At 35.8% G+C, this 21021-nt stretch overlaps 1 protein-coding gene and 1 long non-coding RNA gene across 2 annotated transcripts in view; one reads left to right on the forward strand and one right to left on the reverse strand.

Annotated features, from left to right (window-relative positions):
• Window positions 1–21021, forward strand: part of RSRC1 (arginine and serine rich coiled-coil 1) — a 397789-nt gene that overhangs the window by 269918 nt on the left and 106850 nt on the right. The gene's annotated exons all lie outside the window — the stretch shown is intronic.
• The window catches only part of LOC112652565 (uncharacterized), a 37318-nt gene that overhangs the window by 10109 nt on the left and 6188 nt on the right, over window positions 1–21021 (reverse strand). Inside the window, exons 2-3 of the long non-coding RNA XR_004808399.2 lie at window positions 18326–18404; window positions 11149–11356 (exon numbers count right to left, since the gene is read on the reverse strand). This is a non-coding gene — a long non-coding RNA (uncharacterized LOC112652565). The remainder of the gene's footprint in view (window positions 1–11148; window positions 11357–18325; window positions 18405–21021) is intronic.

Consider the following 21021-nt stretch of genomic DNA (forward strand, 5'->3'; position numbering starts at 1 on the left):
ACTGACCACTTTACATATAATGTCTCCTATCTTACAACAATTTTAAGAAAAAAATAGAACAATATTATTGTCCCCAGAGTACAGATAAGGGCACTGAGAAGTAAAGAGGTTGATTAAAAGTCAGGCATGAGTAGTATTCATGAAAGTGATTCATCAAAGAACATGGTTATTTCTAATTTTAATTTATTAAATTGTTTATCCTGTGTACAAGAGAAATTTATTTGATGAGTGGATTTGTGTGCATTGTAATTTTGGTACCCACATGGTGATATTACCTGAAAGAATAAATGCTGGCCCCCCGAATATTCAAGAATACTTAATGTAAATGACCCACTTTTTCTTTTGTATAAAATATTAAGTATATTACAATAACTCTCCCAAATTGGTTACTGTTATATATACTTTTTGTGTAATAGATCTATCTTTAAGGTGCAAATTACAATTGCATACCTCCTCTGTATAGCTACATGAAAGTTAAATGTAAGGGGTTGTCATTATTATATAAAACACAAAATAGTGTATACTAATATTATGAGTTTATAATATATCACAGTATTCTCTATGATAGTATCATTGTGGCATTTATTTTTTAGAACTGTTATTTATTTCCCCTTCCTTCTTCCCAAGAGAGGCTATAGCTTTCACAGTTTTTTGTTTTGTTTTGTTTTTCCTTTGTACTTTATAAGCATTTATTCTCTTTATCTCTGTTCCACCTATCTTTTTGGTAGTTTAGCATTATCATGAGTCATAATTGGTATTTATGAAAAAAAACGTAGTAGAAGAACATTCCTTATCACCTTCTGGTATTGTTTTTTTTTCTCACCTCAGAGCTTGTAGCAAGGGAACATTCTTCATATGAGGGGTTGAGGATATCTATGCCGAAAATACCGATGAATTGCCAGGAGAAAGGGGCACCTGGGTGGCTCAGTGGGTTAGGCATCTGCCTTGAGCTCAGGTCATGATCCCGAAGTCCTGGGACATGTCCCCTGGCAGGCTCTCTGTTCAGTGGGGAGCCTGCTTCTGCCCCTCCCCTGCTCGTGCGCGCACGCTCTCTCAAATAAATAAATAAATAAATAAATAAATAAATAAATAAATAAATCTTAAAAAAAAAAAAACTGCCAGGAGAAAGAAAAGATGTGCTTCTGCACTTAGACTTGTACTAAAAGTAAAAACATGAGGAGCTAGAAGTGAGACCCTTTCTCTTAAACTCGGCTCTTTGTCTGCATACGGATCTAGCTAGCTAGCTACGTACCTACCTACCTATCCATCTACCTACCTACCTTAGCTGGCTAGCTGCTAGGTGGAAGTAAGTATTCCCTTGCCAGGAACTGTCTCTGGGATCTCTGCGAATTTATTGTTGACAGACAGAACTTTAAAGTTGGATTACTCACGGGCAGAAAGGGTAGTGGGTGTCAGGGAATGGAATCAACATGGCCCAGGCCTAATCCAAGACTTTGGAGAAGTAAAATGATAGACTGGTACTTTGACTTAGTACCCGTATTTTGTGGGTCAAATCAGAGTGAAATGAAGCTTTGGCATTCCAAAAATGTCTAGTTTCAGATACTTTTCACAGGTTAGTGGAGGCAAGTGCAATGAATTATAATATAAAGTATGGATCATTTATAACATAAAGCACACCTAGAGAGAAATAAGCCTTATTAAACCAGAATTCTGAAAAAGTTCACTGTTTTCCTATTTTGCCCATCTAGAGAACCTTGACACTAATGGTAAGATAATATCTCTTCTGTTAGCTGAAGGAAACTATACTGTGGAAGGGTTCTTTGAGATGAAGATGACAAAAAGCTCTGCAGGGAATGACTGAACTCGCCCTCTACAATAAAACTGACTCCACATACCTGTATACAGCGTTCTACAAATTTACGTGGAATGAGTTCTGATACCGATTGCTGCTTTTCCTTACTAATTAACAAGGGCAAGCCTTTTAGTGCTGTAGTTTATTTATTTTTTAAAGATTTTATTTATTTATTCATGAGAGACACAGAGAGGCAGAGACACAGGCAGAGGGAGAAGCAGGCTCCACGCAGGGAGCCCGATGTGGACTCGATCCCGGGACCCAGGATCACGCCCTGGGCTGGAGGCAGGTGCTCCACTGCTGAGCCACCCAGGGATCCCCTAGTGCTATAGTTTAGAGGATAATTCTGGTCTAGCCAGGTCCTTTTCTGTACATGTTGAACAGTTATTTGTTTGTTAGTTAACCGTTTTGCACCTTATTTGGGCAGCACAAATCCAGAACATTTTCATCATCGTAGATAATTCCAGTAAACATCTAGCTCTAGGGCCTGTTCTTACCCATTGTGAGCACTACCTCCTCTTCCGCAGAGTTAAGGAGGGGCTACGAATACTGCAAAATGGGAGTAAGTGTGGAGATGTTCAGATTTTACTTCATACGCTTCTATATTATTTGGTTATTTTCCTCCATTAAGCAAGTACTATTTTTGGAATTTAGAAAATTAGTCTTCCTTCAAAAGTAGACTAATGAGGAACGGAAGATACTGATAAAGGGCATCCACACCCAGTTTACTAATCTTCTAAATGATGGAATCTCAGAGAGATATTTTTATCAGGTTTGTCAGCAAATACTGGAATTTACCTTTGTAAAGATGTACTATGGAGTCATCGTTGGCAAAGATGTTTCATGATTCCTCTCTGGATTTTCAGAGAAGGAAGATATCACCAGATTGACAGCCTTTTGCCTGTTTGTACCCACATGTTCCCTCAGCCCTCCCAGAAGTGAAATCTGTTTTTCCAGACTGGAACCGTGTAACAGCTCCCCTCACCATTTCTTTATTTGTTTACTTATGGTTTGGGACAGGAAAGAGAAAAATCTGGATGAAAATCAGGTTGCCCTGAGAACTAAAAGAAGTTACTAAGAAATTGCAAATCCTGAGTATTCTCTTTTACTTCCTGAACTTTTAAGGCTTGATCATTTATACAGCAGCTTTAAGATCAGTATCTTTAACTGCTTTTCCTGTAAGCAAATAAGGCATTTAATAAACTTAACTAAGTGAGTAGATTCCAGAAGCATCATTTCTGAATCACTTTAGATTTCTTTAAAGTGAAGTAATATACTTAAGATGTAAGCAAAGGGCAAATGGTCTTATGTCTTATATGTAAGATGTTCGTGTTTAATAATTGTCTTTAATAAATAGAGGTATGGAGAGCCACTGAAAACTATATGATAAGGTCTTTGACCATTTCACAGAAACAAATCATCATGATTTGGAGTCCAAATAAAATCATGGCCTAATTGCCAATTTAATGAACATTTTTTTGACTGTTACTCTATGCGTAGATAACACGACAGGTCATAAGTATCCAGAAATGAACAGTTCACACTCCCTGTCTGAAGACACTCACTGTACTAAGGATAATAGAATTTTATATAAGGTGCAGGGGAAAGGGATAGTGGAAGTAGTCTAGAAAAAATGAATGGAGGGAGCGGTACAGAGCTGGGCTTTGACGGCTGAAAGGAATTCATTCCCCAGCGGTCTTGTTTGGGTTAGTTCCATCTACCTTGAGTAACTGTAGCTACAGTTTAATTATTTCTATGCTTCCGTCATTCACTTGAATGTGCTGCTCTTAAAGTTTAACCATCCAGTTTCTTCCCCAGTCAGAAGATATATTACTGAGACCTTTTTCTCACTCTTCTACTCTGCTTATATTTGACTTATTAAAAGTAAATATTGATGTTTATTAAAAAATCAATCCCTCATCAGGCCACTTTTTATAAACTTTGTATTTCTGTATTTATACTGACAGTGATCTGAAGAGAAGGAAGTATAGGCATAGAATGATCAGTAATTCAAAAACTGAAGGCAGGTAAATCCTTAAAGATTTTCTTTAAATGTTTATTGGTTATATAATTGTTAGAGCTGACAGGTGAATAAGTTCAAGGGTTGTATTATGGATTTACTAAATGTAAAAAATTGTAGTAGAATAGTTTCTCTGTAAATAGCTTTAAAATCAGTCAGTTGGCATAGAAGATCATTTTATTTCTGGAAATCAGTGGATTGACAAGTAAAATGACAGGTAGAATTATTTTATTGTCTGTTGTTTCAGTGAAATCATTCATAGTTTGGTATATTAATGAACATTAATGTAAACTATACTGTAGCAGTTTCTTTTAAAATTAGAATATATAAATTAAATAAAGAGCATTTGCCCTTTGCTTACCCTCATACTTCTATCAAAGGCACATGCTGTTAGGACCAATTAGTTATCATTTTTGCTTTTTTTTTCTGTTGTTCTCATTGGTTGGATCTAAATTTGCCTTTAAGCTGTGTGTATGTTATTGACATTTTCTTCAAAGACTCATGCTAGAACCAGATGATAAAATGAGTTGTGCTCTCCAGCAGATACATTTACAGCATTCAGCCGTTTGTAGGTGATTTTGCTGGGCTGTAACAAAATAAAGCCTAAAGCATCATATTAACTGTGCTGTTTATGTGGGTGCTAATACACTTTGAATAAAACCCTCAATTACTAAGTATTTTTGAGTCTTGACAAGACAGTCCCATGACGTTAATGGTATCTTTATAACCTTTTTAACTTCTTGTTTCTCTGACAGAGCTCTACAATAACAGCAATGGGTTTGCCCTTGGCAAGCAAAAACTCATTTTGAGAGGATAATAGGTATTTACTATTTAGATAGCTGGCAATAAAATTTCTCTGAATGAGATTTTCCTGAGAAACTATAAACTGATTAAATTACTTTCTTTTAATGGACTGGAAAAGCGTGTAATAATAGTTTGTTGAAGCTTTGCATCCAATGTCTTCCTTCCTTTTTTAGAGACACAGAAGCAGTCTGGTTTTGGTGAATTATGGGGGATGGTAGAAATCATTCGCCATTGTATAGCTTATTCTCTCTTTTTTCTTTAAGTAAAAAAAAAGTAAGCGCTTCTGTGAAGATAAGGATGTGACAGTGAAATATCTGTTTATTTCTAATTTTAATCAGAAGTAAAATTTAGCAGTTGTTTTATGCCTCAAGAATTTAGTGTTTAGAAAATATACCCCAGTGAAGATATAAATTTGGAAGAAACCACCCTGTTTTTCTAGTTTATATTTTTGCTCGACTTAAAAAAATAAATGAAAGCCACTAAACCATTTTCTCTATTGTTTAAAGGCTAAAGTTAAAATCATTACTTTTTATAGTATTATTAACATATATGTGCTTATATTTTATGAGCAATTTAAGTAGAATTTTTAAATAATTTTCATTTGTACCATATAAAATTCAACATACTGTTCTGTGAAAGAAATTCACATTAGTTCTGGTAGAAAATAAATACTTAAAATAGATTTCATTATTATATAACTCTTGATTAAGGGGAATCTGAAAATTCCACTTAATGTTAATTTTGTCAATAAATGTCAACTGAGAAAATAATTTACAATTCTTGATTTAAAATGTGAAAACTTACATAAAATATATTTGGTAATTCATACTCTAAACATTTTTCTTTAAAGACAAATCCATTATGGTCCTTGGGGGTGACAGTTTGTAGAATATCTTTCAAGGCCATGAATTTTGCACAGAACTACATCAAATTCAGTATTTTTATTGGCAGTCAGAATTTCATATTTGTCACTATAATAAAATTGTGATTGAAATGGGACCTTGAGTGTCCTGTCCTTATGTGAAGTACTTTGAATTTGAATATCATACAGATCCTAACTTAGAGCACATTCATTTTCTCTTAAGCCTTTGGCACGACATATCCATTGCTGGCATTGTTTTTCATTCCAGCAAATCTGCGCTGTTGGCACCAATAGGTTCAGGGGACACTAGTCATGACAGTAAAGAAATGAAGAGAGAAACAATAATATTTGTCTTCCCTTTCAATGATCTATTCCAGGTCACTCCTATAAGCTATAAACTACTTCATAATTTAGCTTTTATTGGGTCAACTGTTTTGTCATTGTGCTTTTTTTCTCACTCACTTCTCAGGGTTATAATAAATAAACATCAGAGAAATATTGTGAAATAATGGCTTGTCTAGTCAATTTACTGAAATTTGTTTTTGACTGGGAAAAAATTTTTTAGAGAAAATTGATTACTTTAAAATGGAAACTTATCCTCTCTAATATACAGTTCTACTTTAATTCTGATAGTCCTGAAGTCATTGGTAAAACAGATTTACTGACCTGTAGCAAGGATGTAATGAATATGTGCTTTCATTTTAGTCATTTATTCTCCAATAAGACATAAATACAGGTTCCCTACATTTTTTTTCCAGTTCAGTTTGCTTTCGTTCAAATTAGGTAATGAATACACCTTAAAAATATGGGGTTTTTTTTCAGTGTTTTAATGGCACCTCTTAGCACAGGTTTTGTGCTATTATAATGGTTTTTATGAACTAACAAAGTTATTAAAGGAAGATACTGCTATGAGTTTTACTGGACGATAAACTTTAACTGAATAGGAAAAACTGTAAATGTGTTTTGCATAAAATGTATCAACTTAAAGCTTGTTCTGATTTAAAATATAGAGCGAGCAGATATTTTTCATGTAGAAAAATTAATTGATATGTGTGCTTATCAATTCTTGTGAGAATAATGAACCTTGAGGTCTTTATTTTTACTAAATCAAAAACTCAGGAAGTTGCCTCTTTGCTTTCTGTTTTCCTGTGTGGATTAATGCAGTTACCATAATGTTTTACATTCAACAAAATACACACAAATATGAATTTTAATTAAATAGTGTGCTGCAATAATGAAGTATATCTATCCATATCTAGCTTTACATTAATCCTCATGGTCCCCCAATATTCCCTCCTACGACCATCGGTACCTGTGTTAATTCTCTTAATTTTATGAAATGGTAAACATTTGATATCTGAAATTCATTTTAGTATATAATGCAGGACTTGACCAACAGAATGCAATTTTATAGCAGTGTTCATGGATGCAGAATATTATTTTTGGCATACAATTTCTCTCTTAAACAGTTCTCACATTGAATTTTTCTTTCTTTTAAAGAGATTTTCAGTTTTAACATGGGGAACTGGTGTCATGGGTAAGGCTTTTACATGGAAACAAAGTAGCAGATTGAAGTGGTTTCAGGCCTTTAATCCCTTGGTAAATTAGCCAGCAGGCTAGCCTTTTCATAGATGTGCTAAACAACAGGTTGATGCCATTTGGGCATTAGCAATGAGAACCACCTGAGGGAATAGGGAATGAATAAGAAGAAATGTAGAATGGAAGAAGGCATGGCTATTAGCTTTTCCTGGGTCGAGTTGCAAAAGTAATACCCATAAATGAGTCATTGTATCTGATATTTTAGGTTTCCTTTTGTATGTTCTTAAATTTAAGTTATTCTCAAAATTCTCCAATTTACTTTAAAGGTAGCGTTACGATTTATGATATAATAATACTAAAGTGCCAATAAGTTTATAAATATTTAAATGTTCTAAATTTATATTCTTTCCTTTTGAAAAGAGATTTGAAGCTTTCAAATTTGTTTGCAGATTATTATTCTTAATCAAGTAGAAGAGTACATCTTGAAATGTTCATGTGTGGAATTAATAGGACATTAAACATTTAAATTGTTTTGCCTATTTGAAAACTGTAAACAGATGTTCATAAGCTATTATAAAATTATTTTCTTAAAATGTTTTTACAGTTTTCTGAACTAATTACCTGATAGAAAAGATTTCTTTGCCATATTGAGTTACATGTATTTGACAATGTGTTTAAATAACATCATCAATAAAGAATAGTGACTGGCATGGTCAGCAACACTTAATAGGAAAAATGATTTATTTAGACTTTAGCCAAGGATTGTAACTTCGTGTAAACCAAATTTTTCTAATCTCAGGAAGAACAAGTCATGAAATTACTCATTTTGCACATTACTTACAATTTCTAAGCTAATGGGTACCTTGATATTGATAAATATTAGAATAATTCAACATGAAGAAAATTGATAAAGGGGTAAAATCATTCAAATAACCTGGTACCCTATGAGGCCCTCTCTCTAGGCTTTTAATTTTTCATTTAGAAGGGGGGGATTTTAAGGATCAATATGAAGATCTGTTGATAATATTATATTTAATTAGAGTAATCAAAAACCATGCTCAGAGCATGACACCTGCCAGGGAGAGCTTCAAAAAGACAGTAAGCAGCATGCATTAGAATCATCCCTTTTGCTTGTCCACAAGCACTAATCTAGCAGAAGTCCCAAATGGGGCAGCTAGTCAGCTATTTTATTGACTTTGATCTGGTTTGGGGGGCAGTTTATTTTCCCATAATGCCATTGATCAATGATTTCCTTTCAGCAGTGATGTAATTAAAGGGCTTTAGTCGGCTTCTGCTGTGTTGCCTTGAAATTTATTATTCTGGAGATTTAAAGAAGATCGATAGGGTGCAGTGGCCCCATGTTTAGACCCGAGTAGGAGGACCCTACTGAGAGCATAAGGCATGCAGAAAACAAGGCTTCAGGACACAAACAAGATGTTTACCTGGGACCTTGAGCTGACCTATTCACCACAGATCCTGTATAACCAGTAGCATTTTAGTACCTATTTTTATCACAGTCTCAAAACTACTTTGTCCTTTTTGTTATTGATTTTTAGAGTTTGTTTTAAAGCAATTGAAATCAAATATTCGTGTTGTCAAAGGAAGAATTAAAATTTAAACATACTTGCCAGAAATGCAGATTTCAAATGCCTTCATCATGAAATGGGAATAAAACGACTTAATTCTAAGAATGTGGATGTCTTTAAAAGCTCCCTTCAGTCTATTAAAAAACATGCCATTAACTTGCTTAATGTTATAGCTACTTTAAACACAATTTATTTTTGTATCTGTAAAAATATGCTGCAATGGCCAATATTCCTAAGTGATCAAAATATCACATTTGGGTAATGAACTCAGAGGACCTGACCTACACCACTAACTATAAATCAATAATTCCCCCACAACTTCTGTTATTTAGTAGATTAAGTAAAATCAATTCAGAGATTCTTTATAATATGTAAACTGTGCATCCTGGGCATATATTTTGAAGTCAAAAGATTGAAAATAAAGGAGGCAGATTTACGTTCCCCAAACTCTTTTCCATTATGCTCCATTAATAAGTGCTCTGTTAAAAAAATTATTCACCAAATACATCTGAAAATCCTGGGTACTTCTTTTAGAGCATGTCAGCATGCATCAACATATTCTAGATTTTAAGCAATTCTGAAGTTATCTTCTTTAACTTTGCTTAACACAACATCCTTCAGTCTTGCTTGCCCTATGTCACAGATTTTGTAGAGGTGGAGTTTCAGAAATACCAGAGCTAGTGAAAAGAACCTTTGCAGGGCCGGAGAGAGCTGTTCTGAATTCTAATCCTGGCTTTGCGTCTTATTGCCCATATAATTTTCACAAGTGAAGTAATCACTGTGCACATCAGCTTTCATGTCTGTGAAGTGAGATGGTGTCAGAGAGGTTGAGGTTAGCCAGGAAGGATACACAACATCCCAAGGAGCTTTTTCATGATAGACATTCCACCAGAGGCTCTTTGCCCATGCTAACCGACTGTAGTTACCTTCATCAGCTGGCTAATTGTGCCAGTATTGAAATTTATTCTCTTACCCTTAGGATTAATGTTTGATGACTTCTAGCCATCAAAATTACATTGAAAATACAGCAGTTTTACTTAGAAATGAGAGAGTCAACACAAGCACAATTTATTGCTTTACTAAATTTAGCCAACACTGGCAGACTGTGCTCCTTAATAAAGGTGACAGGCCATCGAGCCAGAGAACAGAAGTGGTAATGCAGACATAGTGTGATTTGCCATCTTGATATACATTAACTTAATTTATAAACATTACTAGGACCATATGTCATAGCTAAGAAATAAACAGAAGCAAATAGCCATAGCAGGAAAAATAGGAGCAAATTAGAGATTTTGATTACATTTTAATTGTTGCTGATAATCATTTAGAGTCAATTAAGATTTTTCAGCATCTTTTAGGAACACTCATGACTTTGTAAAAAAAATGGTGCATTTGAATTCAGTATCTGCAAGATGAGAGGAACTGGAGGTCACAGAGGATTGTAATCCCTGCCTCCTACAGTTTACAGGCCAGAAGAAAAGTACTAGGAGGAAAGGCAAAAAGTGGTGAAGTGACAAATACTTCTGCGTGTGGAACTTGCTAGAGGCATAGTTGGTGATGGAGAGACACAACTATGCTTTATTTTCTTTCCCTCATAATCTTTTTGCTTTATTTTTCTTCATAGCACTCATTACTCCCTAGCATTATAGCTTGTGCCTCATTAATGTCTGAGCAACAGGCTTCCCTACTAGAAAGTAAGTTCCACAGAGGCAGGAATTCCGTGCAAGAACAAATCCCACATCTTTTAAGAGTGGCTAGCACATGGTAGGTGCTCATTAAACTTACAGGCTCAGAGGCTAATGCCTCTGTACACAGAGTAAAGTGAGCTGAACTGTGCTTTAGGTAGTGTAACTAGAACCACAGGAATCATAAACATAAAAGAGGGCAAATTAAAAATGTTTATGAATTTATTAGCAGAATTGACCACGTACAGGAGAGGTGAAGCCATGTAAGTAATAGCATTAAGCAAGATAGAGGAAACATAGGAAAATGAGCCCAGGTAAGGGAAGATACATTCTGTTTGAGTCTGTTTGTTGCAGAAAAGTGTGAATATTTCACAACGTTTAGAAAATGAACGGTCAGTACTTCCCGTATATGATCATTACTAACAAAGACTGTCTTTCACACCTGCGCTACACGGAGAGGCCAGGCTCATTAGCCGGGTCACTGTCCTCCGTGTCATACGTTGCTATTACTCGGTCATCTGTTAATAGCTCCTTCTAGTCTCCTCTACCTGATTCCTGAGTGCTCCTCACGGAACGGTCTTGTACTTAGACCTTTTTTCCCTTCTGTATTTTCACCTTAAGTCCGTTCCCAGGACTTCAGATATCGTCCGTTTGCAACAGTTCCTGAGTTTCAACCCAACCCTGTCTCTCAAGTTCAGGCTTACTAACCGCCGATCACCTCTACTTAAATGTCAAAAGACAAGATTGCCCTGAGTCCTTGTTTCATCCTGCTCCTCCCGCATTGTCCATCCATTACATCCCTCCGGTTGCCCAAAACAGTGATGGGGCAAGTTCCTCACCTGCCACATCCATGCTGTAAGCGTGCTCAGTAGCCTTCTAGGATACACTGTAATCTTAACCCCAAGCCCATTTTCCGGGCCTTCACTCCAGGCAAGTCCTCATCACTACTTGCCCAGACCGTCGCAGTAGCCTCCTTGCTCCCTGCCATTCATTCTTCATGTAGCATCCAAAGTGATCTTGAACGATGAGTTGGAACTTGTCACTACTCTGCACAAAAACAAAACAAAACAACAATCTTCAATGCCTTCCATTGCTCCTGAGATAAAATCTCACAATTCTTAGTATGGCTACAAGTTCCTCCATGATTTGCCCACGTCTACTTCTTCATCTTCGTCTGGGACCGTACTTTACTGAGTCTAACCACACCGACCTGCTGCTAGTGCCTGGTGGGCATCAACTTGCTTTTACCTCCTTGGTTTATGTGTGCTATTCCATCTGCCTAGAATACTCACCTCCTCCTTCTCTCCCAGGTTAATTTAGGCTTATTATTAAAGTTTGAGCTTATGTATTGTATCTCGGTGAAGCCTTCCGGACACCTAAAACTCAGTGTGTCAGTGTGTCTTGAAGCACTGTGAACTTTTCCTTCATAGCAATCAGTTTTTAATTAAATATGATTTTCATGATGATTCGTTTGACCTTCCTTTCGGAGTTTTGGAGAGATTATGTCTCTTTTTTACACCAAGTCCTCAACACCCAACGTAGTTCCTAGCATGTAGAAGGTGCTCAATGAATCTCTGTCTTTCTGTCTTTTTTGAATCATTCACTTCTTTTGTATTTTCAGCTATTCCACATTTCTCAGTTCCCTTTAGGATTTTTCTTTTTAATCTTTTGCAGTATGAAATATAAGGAAAAGTATGTAAGTACACAGATCACCAAATTATGAAGCTTATCCCTCTGTTGTACCACCCAGATCAAGAAACAGTACTTTGAGGGCTCCTGAGTGGCTCAGTCAGTTAAGTGTCTGCCTTTGACTCAGGTCATGATCCTGGGGTCCTGGGGTCCTGGGATCCAGCCCTCGGTCGGGCTCCCTGCTCAGCAGAGTCTGCTTCTCTCTCTGTCCCTCCCCCTGCTTGTGTGCACGCACTCTCTCTAGCTCTCTCTCAAAGAAAAAAATAAAATCTTTTAAAAAAGAAAAAAGAAACACCACTTTGCCAGCACCTCAGAAGTCCTCATTTTTCCCTTTCTGTCCATAATTACTACCTTCCTCTCTATTGTGGTAATCACTCCCTTGCTTTTGTTTATGGCTCTACCACCTAAGTATATATTGCTAAGCCCTATAGTTAGTTAAGTTTTGCCTGTTTTAAATTAGAATCATGTAGTACATATTCTCTTGGGTCTTCGTTTTCTCAATGTTTTTCTAAGATTCATCTGTTTGCATGTAGCTGTAGTGTGTTGATTTTATGCTATATGATATTTCACTATATGAACATATTGCAGTTTTTTGAACCTTTTGGCTGTTGATGGGCATTCATTGTCTTCAGTTTGCAGCTTTATTGAACAAGGCTACCCTGAAAATTCTTGTAGAAGTGGCTCTCCCTTTATGATTAGACAGGATCTTATATAAACTCCATACCTAAGTGTGAAATTGCGATGTCATAGAGTATGTGTAATTTCAAATTTACTGAGCAATGTGAAACTTCCCTGAATTGGTTATACCAGTTCCTTTCTCACCAAATAGTATATTGCTCTACTTTATCACCTGGACTTTTATTTTAGCCAAGCTTAAATCATTTTGCTTTAAATTTACATTTCTGATTCGAGAAACATTTAGTACCTTTTTGTTTATCTGTTAGCAACTTCAATTTCTCTTTTAATGAAGTGTCTACCTAAGTGTTTAACCCATTTTCCTATTATTACATTTTTTAAATGATTTGAAAGCACTTTTGACATATATTCTGGTTATGAGTTGTTTGGTTATAATCAATAAATATTTATGAATGACTGAATGTAGCTCTTCCTAACCTACTTTTTCCTCTTCATTCACTGGAGCTAGATATATATTTAAGATACGGAACAATACCAGTGTTTATTCTACTTTCAGTCATGAGCCATTGTTTGATATCTTTGTTACCTGCCATTTTTATCCTAAAGATAATTCAAGGTGGTCTGTAAACGTTTAAAAATGCCCTTCCATGTTTATATGAAAAAAAGACTTGATTTCCAACTTGCCTTAAGATATTTCAAAGAGGATATTTTTCTTTATTTTCCTGTCTTCATTGCTTAAAAAAAATACCTCACTCATAAGACAGATTTTGAATGTTTGGTAGGGGAAAAAATATAGGGAAAGAGAAAAACAAGAAGGGAGGAAGGATTAAAATTGTAATATATATGATTCAAACGTTTTTTATTTTTATCTGATGATTCTTGGTCCTATTCATGTAATTGCAATGAACTCTACTAGAACCACAAAATGTATGTCATTCAAATTACTATTTCAGAGCCATTGTGTTTGCTTCCTTTTTTTTTTGGTTAAATTTTGCGGATTTTTTAAAAAGATGTTATTTATTTATTCATTCATTCATTCATTCATTCATTCATGAGAGACAGAGAGAGAGAGGCAGAGACACAAACTGAGGGAGAAGCAGGCTCCATGTGGGGAGCCCGATGTGGGACTCAGTCTCAGGACCCCGGGACCACGACCTGAGCAAAGGCAGAAGCTCAACTGCTAAGCCCCTTAGGTGTCCCAATGCTACTGAGTCTTTAAGAATCACTTCAGGTATCACCCTCTCTTGGAAGTCTTAGTTATCTGTTGTCCATCAGACTGAGTGAGAGCTGTGTCCTGTTCTGTATTCTGTTTGAATAGCTGTATTATAGGACTTACTACTACAGTATTATAAAAGTGGGTTTTTTTGTCGACCTCCTCTATTGGACTTTGTTCCTTTAGAACTTTTGTAGGTCACCTCTTTATCTTCACCACCTAGAAGAGTGCATATATTAAGTCTTCTTTAAAAAAAGAAAAATCTAATGGGAATTAAGGAGTTCCATGCCCCCCCTCAGCACTCTCCACTCTAAAATCATTCCCTTAATGATTTAACAGTTAGTAATCTCCATTACTGAACTGGAAGGTTGATTATATAGGAACATTCTTACAATTAACAGTTCTTACAGTTAATTTCTCTCTGATTTTCTTAAAAAAACTATCCTTAAAAAAATTCTTTTTGTTTAGCCTTTCTAGTATTTGATGATGTTAAAACAATAAAAGCAGATTGTGAGTTTTGAGGGTTTATCATTTTCTTACAAGCAAATCCCTTCTCTAAGAGGCATTAACTTTGATCTTCATTAGATAGGATAAAATGAATTTTCGTTCAGGTTTAACCCTTGAGGGTCCCTTGAGGACTACAAATGGATCTTCTCTGAACACATTCAATAGAAGTTCTGTTGAGTGTCATTCACGATTTCACTGTTAGTTAAAAGTATCCTCCATAGCCCCTGTATTTGCTCCTAGACAAATAATGAGTCTTTCTCATCGTGTTTTACTTGAAGGCAGTGTGAGACAGGAAAATAGGGAACATCTTACAACTGTCCCTCTTACTGTCATCCTTTTTTTTTCTGATTTATATCTCTATGACCTGCTTCTTGTTTCCAAAGAGAGTTTGAGAAAAAGTTGTTTTATTTCATTCTGTGATTTAACTCATCCTTCTCTCTCTTTTTTTTTTTATGAAAAAATCAAGCTTGAAAGAGTCTACTACATATTTAAAAACTACTATTTTCATGAAATATGAAGAATGCTTTTTTAGTCATGTGTACTGGTACCTTTTGCCTTTTACAGAGTGTAGTGGGTTTGGTTTGGGCCTCTGGAGTCAGATTGCCTGTATTTTGGCTCTACCATTTACTAGTTGAATGACATTGAATAATCAGTGAAATACTCATGCCTCAGTTTCCTCACTGGCAAAAGTGGGATATTAATATTGAGCATTAAATTAGCTAATGCATATAAAATACTTAGAATAATTGCTAATATGTAATAACTCAGTAAATATTGACTTTCATTTTTTATCATTAATTAATAGTGTCATGTGAATTAATTGAACCAGAACTCATTATAGATGGAGAACAAAAGTACTGGTTATTTGTTATCTTAGACAGCTATAATAATTTTATATTTTTGCTTCTTGGACAAGATAAAGAGCCTGACAAAGACTACTATTTTGCATTATATTAAAACAAATTATTATAATTGGTTCATGGAAGGCTTTGTTAATATAATATTTGACTTCAACTACATAATTAGCATAAATTTGCACTGATTACTGGTAAGTTGTTTTTGCTTTATTAGATTTTTTATCAACTTTTGATTTTAAAGTTTCATTGAATTTAAGATGTGATATATCTAGACTTGTCCTTTAACACATCACGAACTATTCTAAGTGTCCAGAACATATGGCCATATCTTTTATCCTGAAGGTCACTAGGTATATATATCACACATGCTCAATACCTACTTTATTCTCTCAATTTAATGCTTTCTTTTTAAAATCATTTCATACCTTTTTTACCACCCTATTGATATTTTATAGTGATTTCTTTTATTTACTTTCTAGTTTTCTCTTTTCTCTTTTGTTAACTTTCTCTTTTTTGTACCTCTCTCAACCATGTTAGTAGTTTCAGATTCTCTCAGTTTTAAAAAATGGCCTCCAAATTCTTTGACACTCTCCTGTTAAGGAACAGGTCTATGTCCTCTTCTTCTAAACCTGCCTTTGTGACTGACCATTAGAATATAGCAAAAAGGTACAGTACTAGTTTCCAGATCAGGCCTGAAGAAACTGGTATCTTCCACTTCCTGCCTCTTGGGACACTTGCTCAAGGAGACTAGCCTCCATGCAGTGAGGAAGCCAAACAGCCTCACGGAAGGGCCTCTTTATAAGTGTTCTGATTGACAACACCAACTGAATTCCTACCTTGCAGCCAGCAACAACCATTAGACACATGACTGAGCAAGTTATCAGAGAAATTCAGCATCCCCAGTTGTCAAGTCAGTCCCAACCTTTGTGTCGTCCCAGTTGGTGCTGCATGGAGCAGAGGCAAGCTACCCCAACTGCACCCTGCCCAAATGCAAATTCATAAGCAAAATTAATGATGGTGGCTGTTTAAAGCATGAGTTTGGGTTGGTGTATTTCATAACAAAGATAACTGACATACAAAAGCGAATGCTTTTCCATATTTAAGGGAGTAAATATTTTTGGAAATAATTCTCAGAATTTAACCTTGGAAGCCGTCTTGTATTTTCTGCATAGAAATGTCTGTTTAGAATGTCTGTGTCTTAAGAATGTCTATGAAAAAATGTTTGAAGATGTGTATGGTAATACATAAGTAAAACAGAAAAAGAATTTCATCACTTTTTCTTCTCTTTGAATTTGTATATATCACTTGTACTTTAACTGATTACAATAACTCCAGTTGTCTTAACATCATCATCCTTGTTATTACTGTCCTATTTTGTATACAGCAGAGGCAGCAAATAGGCAGCATTGATTTCTCCTTCTTTAGGCTGCATGTGTAACACATTGCTAGTTGATCAGTGTACTTTTTCATGCTGAGTCTGGATATAACTTCAGAATTCTCAACACAGCACTTCCTACTATTTGTTTTTTAAGATTTATTTCTTTTGAGAGAGAAAGCACATACGCACTCAGGGGGCAGAGGCAGAGGGAGAGGGAGAGAGAATCTTAAGCAGACTCCACGCTGAGTGTGGAGACCAACACAGGCCTCAGTTTCACCACCCTGAGATGACAACCCCAGCAGAAAACACAATCCCACACTTAACTCACTGCGCCACCAGGCACTCTAACACTTCCTTCTGTTAATACCCATACTGTTGCACTGGACATCTGAAATGAGACCTGTGGTTTATAATGTAGTTTATAAGTATTTAAAATTCTTACAAATAATGTCACCATTAGATATAATTCTCTCCCTTTCTCAACTTTGCCCCCAACTCCTGAAACAACCATGGTGCCACTCTGCCTACCTGAAGGCATTTATTTTTGAGAGGTCTCTGCTTCACATAATTTTTTTTTTTCCTTTTCTCCTTCTTTAACCTCTCCTATGAGCTTTTCTGTGGAAGTCAAAAGTTAATTACCGCCATGAAAAAATCACTCAGAGATTTCCCTAAGGGGACAGTATGGTAAGTGGGAAGAACTATTACAATTTCCTATAAAACAGTTTTCACTAGGAAAAAAAAAGATGAGAGGTAAGTACATGAATGATGAGGTTATTTGCAAAATTTTGTAGTACATCTGAAGAGAATGATTAGGTAAGGGAACTTAAACTGGTTGAGGCCATGCTGCGTCCCAGGTGCAGTACAACTTATATACTTTCACTCATTTAGTCATCTGTATATACCTACAGGGAAAACATTACTATCCAGTGCTACCGCACTCTTATTTATCTGTTAATTTACTCTATAAGTTATTTGAAGGATTCTGTAGCAAAGCAATAAAATAATCTGAGAATTTTTAAAAATCAAAAAAGGGAAAAATATACATTAATCAGTGAAGAGCAAGAGGAAAATAGAACAAAATTCATACATCAAAAGCACCTATAAAGCTGCTGTCATTTGTTCTGTTTTTTGACAGCCAAAGCCAAAAGCAGATTCTCAAAGAGAACTACAAGCTTTACCACAAAGGTCTTCCTAAAAAGGAATTCTCACATGAGGCTTTATGTAGGGGATTTTCTTATTAAATGAAATATCGGAAATAGTGAAGTGTTGTTTTATGTACTTTTTACTCTCTTATCATTGTCATCATCATATGGGATACAGTATATAATAAATATCCTCAACATCATAATTGCAAGAAGTGAGATAACAGGTTTCATGCACTTGTTACTTTTAATGTCCATCAATAAAAGGCCATAAGCACCATCGTGAAATCTAGTCTATTAGGAAAATACAATCCAAGAATATAGTATTGTGATGTTTCTACTTGAATTTAATTAAAACCAGTATAATGGAGAAACAGAGAATGCCAGTTTTTACAGTAATTCTTCCTATGTGAACAGAGGCCCTTGTACTAGGCATTTCAGTCTTCTCCGCTCTCAGAGAGGCCTAAAGTACAGGTACTCTGTGGTTGGTTGAGGTGGATTCTTACATTTTAGAGATAAATAAACAGGTTGCTATTCTTTTATGGAAACCAAGGAACTTCATGAGTGCTCCCTTCTAGATAGCCAGCCTCTTACCTCCACAGGAACGCAGGCCAAGAGGGGATACTTCCAAGAAAGCCAGATTTTTCCTCAGAAATCAATGTTGCACCTACCTCTGGAAGAGAACATATGGACAAAACAATCCCAGACTTTTACAGCCTTGAGCAGAGCAGAAATTACCATATCATTTCATACTTCATCCTACTAAACTGTGGTCCTAGGAAATTCTTGTAGTGTTGCCGTTAAATGTCAAATTTCAGAAAAGTAGCATCCCAGAAAAGCGACCAAGGTTAATTCATTCATTTGATTTAAAATTTGAGATGAAATTAAGCACCAAGTGATACTTTTCTGCCATCAAAACTGTTCAAAGCAGGGCGCCTCAGGGTGGTGAGATCAAGCCCCACGTGAGGCTCCTCACTCAGCCGGAGTCTGTTGGAGATTCTCCTTCTCCCTACTCACACTCACACTCTCTCACTCTCTCTCAAATAAATAAGCAGATATTAAAAAAAAAAAAAAAACTGTTCAAAGCCTCTTTTCACTTTTAAGTCCTGTTCTTACCAACTAGTTTATCATAGTTAATTCCAAGCAAGTGATCTCATCTAGGTGGATCAAATTACGGTTTACCCTACCTTCAAATCAGATAATCCAAGTTTTAATCAGATGAACTTTATAAGAAAACACTACTGGATCCCAATCAGAAAAGGATTTAGGAATTTTGACATTCAAGACTATCTTTCTAGCACTAAAGAACTGAAAGAAAATAAGTGTTGTAGATTTCACCTAAAACCTATGCCTTGATATTTTTCAAATGACAAATAAAAAGATTTACCTTGAAAAAATTTATCATGAAATTTAAAAATTTTGTTAATTGCCTGATTGGTGAAAGCTCACGATTAAGTACCCAATGGAATTTGCTTTGGTCATATTTTAATGAGTGTCATTACAAATGTATTTGGATTGCATCGATTATATTTCTATCAAATTTTGGCAAGTGTTAGAATGTAATCATATTATATGAAGAAGTGAAATATTTATCGTGTAGACTGTTACAAAGATTTCTCATGAAGTTAGTGTGAGATGCAAGGACCCCACTGAATTGTACTTACTACTATGACTTTGGGCATCCTCTTACCATTTTTTCTCCATCAGATAGAAAAACTTATGCTCCAACTCTTGATGTAGTCATAGAATCACAACACAATGCACAAATAGACAATGGCAAGTTATAAAGATAATTCAAGTAATTCTTTACTGTCCTGGGTGACAATTTATTTGTAACTTACTAAAAACTTGAGTTTTATTTTTGTTTATGATTTTTATTCTTTCAAAAGAAGTGAAGAAGAAAGGAAAGCATCCTGAGATACGGTACGATGCACTGTGATTAATCTAAGCAGGTCACTTAGCCCTAATGACAATAAGATTCCTGAAAGTTATTTTCCACCTTTAAAATCATGTGATTTGTGATTTTTATTTCATGAAAGATTTGAAGCAATGACAGTTGCTGTTTGGATGTGTACCTGTTTCATATTTAGGCTCATCAGGTACTTTTCCGCTGCGTTTATAAATTTGCAAACATAACAAACACTTTGTTATGGTTTGTAAACCTCACAAAATAGACTTGTATCTTGTATCTTCTAAAAACCCAAAGATAGTTTTAAATCTCACACAAAGGAAACTAATGCAACACACTAAAAGCTTAACATTTTATATTAGTGAGTTTTACTGTCAACTTTTTTTAAACTAAAAATCCTTTGAAAGAGGCCAAGATTTTTTTACTAACCCACACACACACACACATTCACGCTTTCTAATTCTCTCCTCTACTTTCCCCTACCCCTCTCTACCTCCCTTCTTTTCTTCTCATAGGCAGGACCCTAAAAGCCTCATCTTACAAAAGGTTTGAAGAGGGATCCCTGGGTGGCGCAGCGGTTTAGCGCCTGCCTTTGGCCCAGGGCGTGATCCTGGAGACCCGGGATCGAATCCCACGTCAGGCTCCCGGTGCACGGAGCCTGCTTCTCCCTCTGCCTGTGTCTCTGCCTCTCTCTCTCTCTATCTCTCTCTCTCTCTGTGTGTGCGTGACTATCATAAATAAATAAAAAAATTAAAAAAAAAAAAGGTTTGAAGAATTTCCCTGTTTACGTCACCTGTCCAATACAGTACTTTGGCATGTGTGCTCACACATGCAGCACCTTTATTCAGTCTCATATTATCTCAACAAATATCATTGTCTCACATATGCCAGGCATTGTGCTAGGCTCTGGGGATAAGATAAATGCATTAGGCCTGAACTCTTCCCTCCAACACACTCTTTTTCAATAAGGAAACACATTTGGTGGAAAGTACGGAAGCTCATGAGAAAACTTAAAGGGCCTTGTGTTGAGACATAGTAAATTAGCCAACCAGACAAGGATCTGAGTCGGAATCTTCCACCTCTATGGTCGCCTAAGGAACTGTGATCATCCCTGATTAGCAGTGTGGAAAGATTGCTGTTTTGAGAGTAATAAGGTCTTGGTTCCTGGACTGGCTCTGCTACTAATTAGCTGTGTCACTTTGAACAAGTTACTTAACGTGTCTGGGCCTCAGTTTTTCTCATCTGTAAACGAGCAGAGTGAACTAGGTGGTCTCTAAGACCCTTTCTAATTCTTAAGAGTTTATGACTATCCAAATGTACAAAGCCAAGATAAATGAAATTCCTAGTTTTCTTGAAGACAAAAAATAACATATGTAAAGTG

The sequence above is a fragment of the Canis lupus genome, chromosome 23 (genome assembly GCF_003254725.2).
Source record: "Canis lupus dingo isolate Sandy chromosome 23, ASM325472v2, whole genome shotgun sequence".
NCBI lineage: Eukaryota > Metazoa > Chordata > Mammalia > Carnivora > Canidae > Canis > Canis lupus.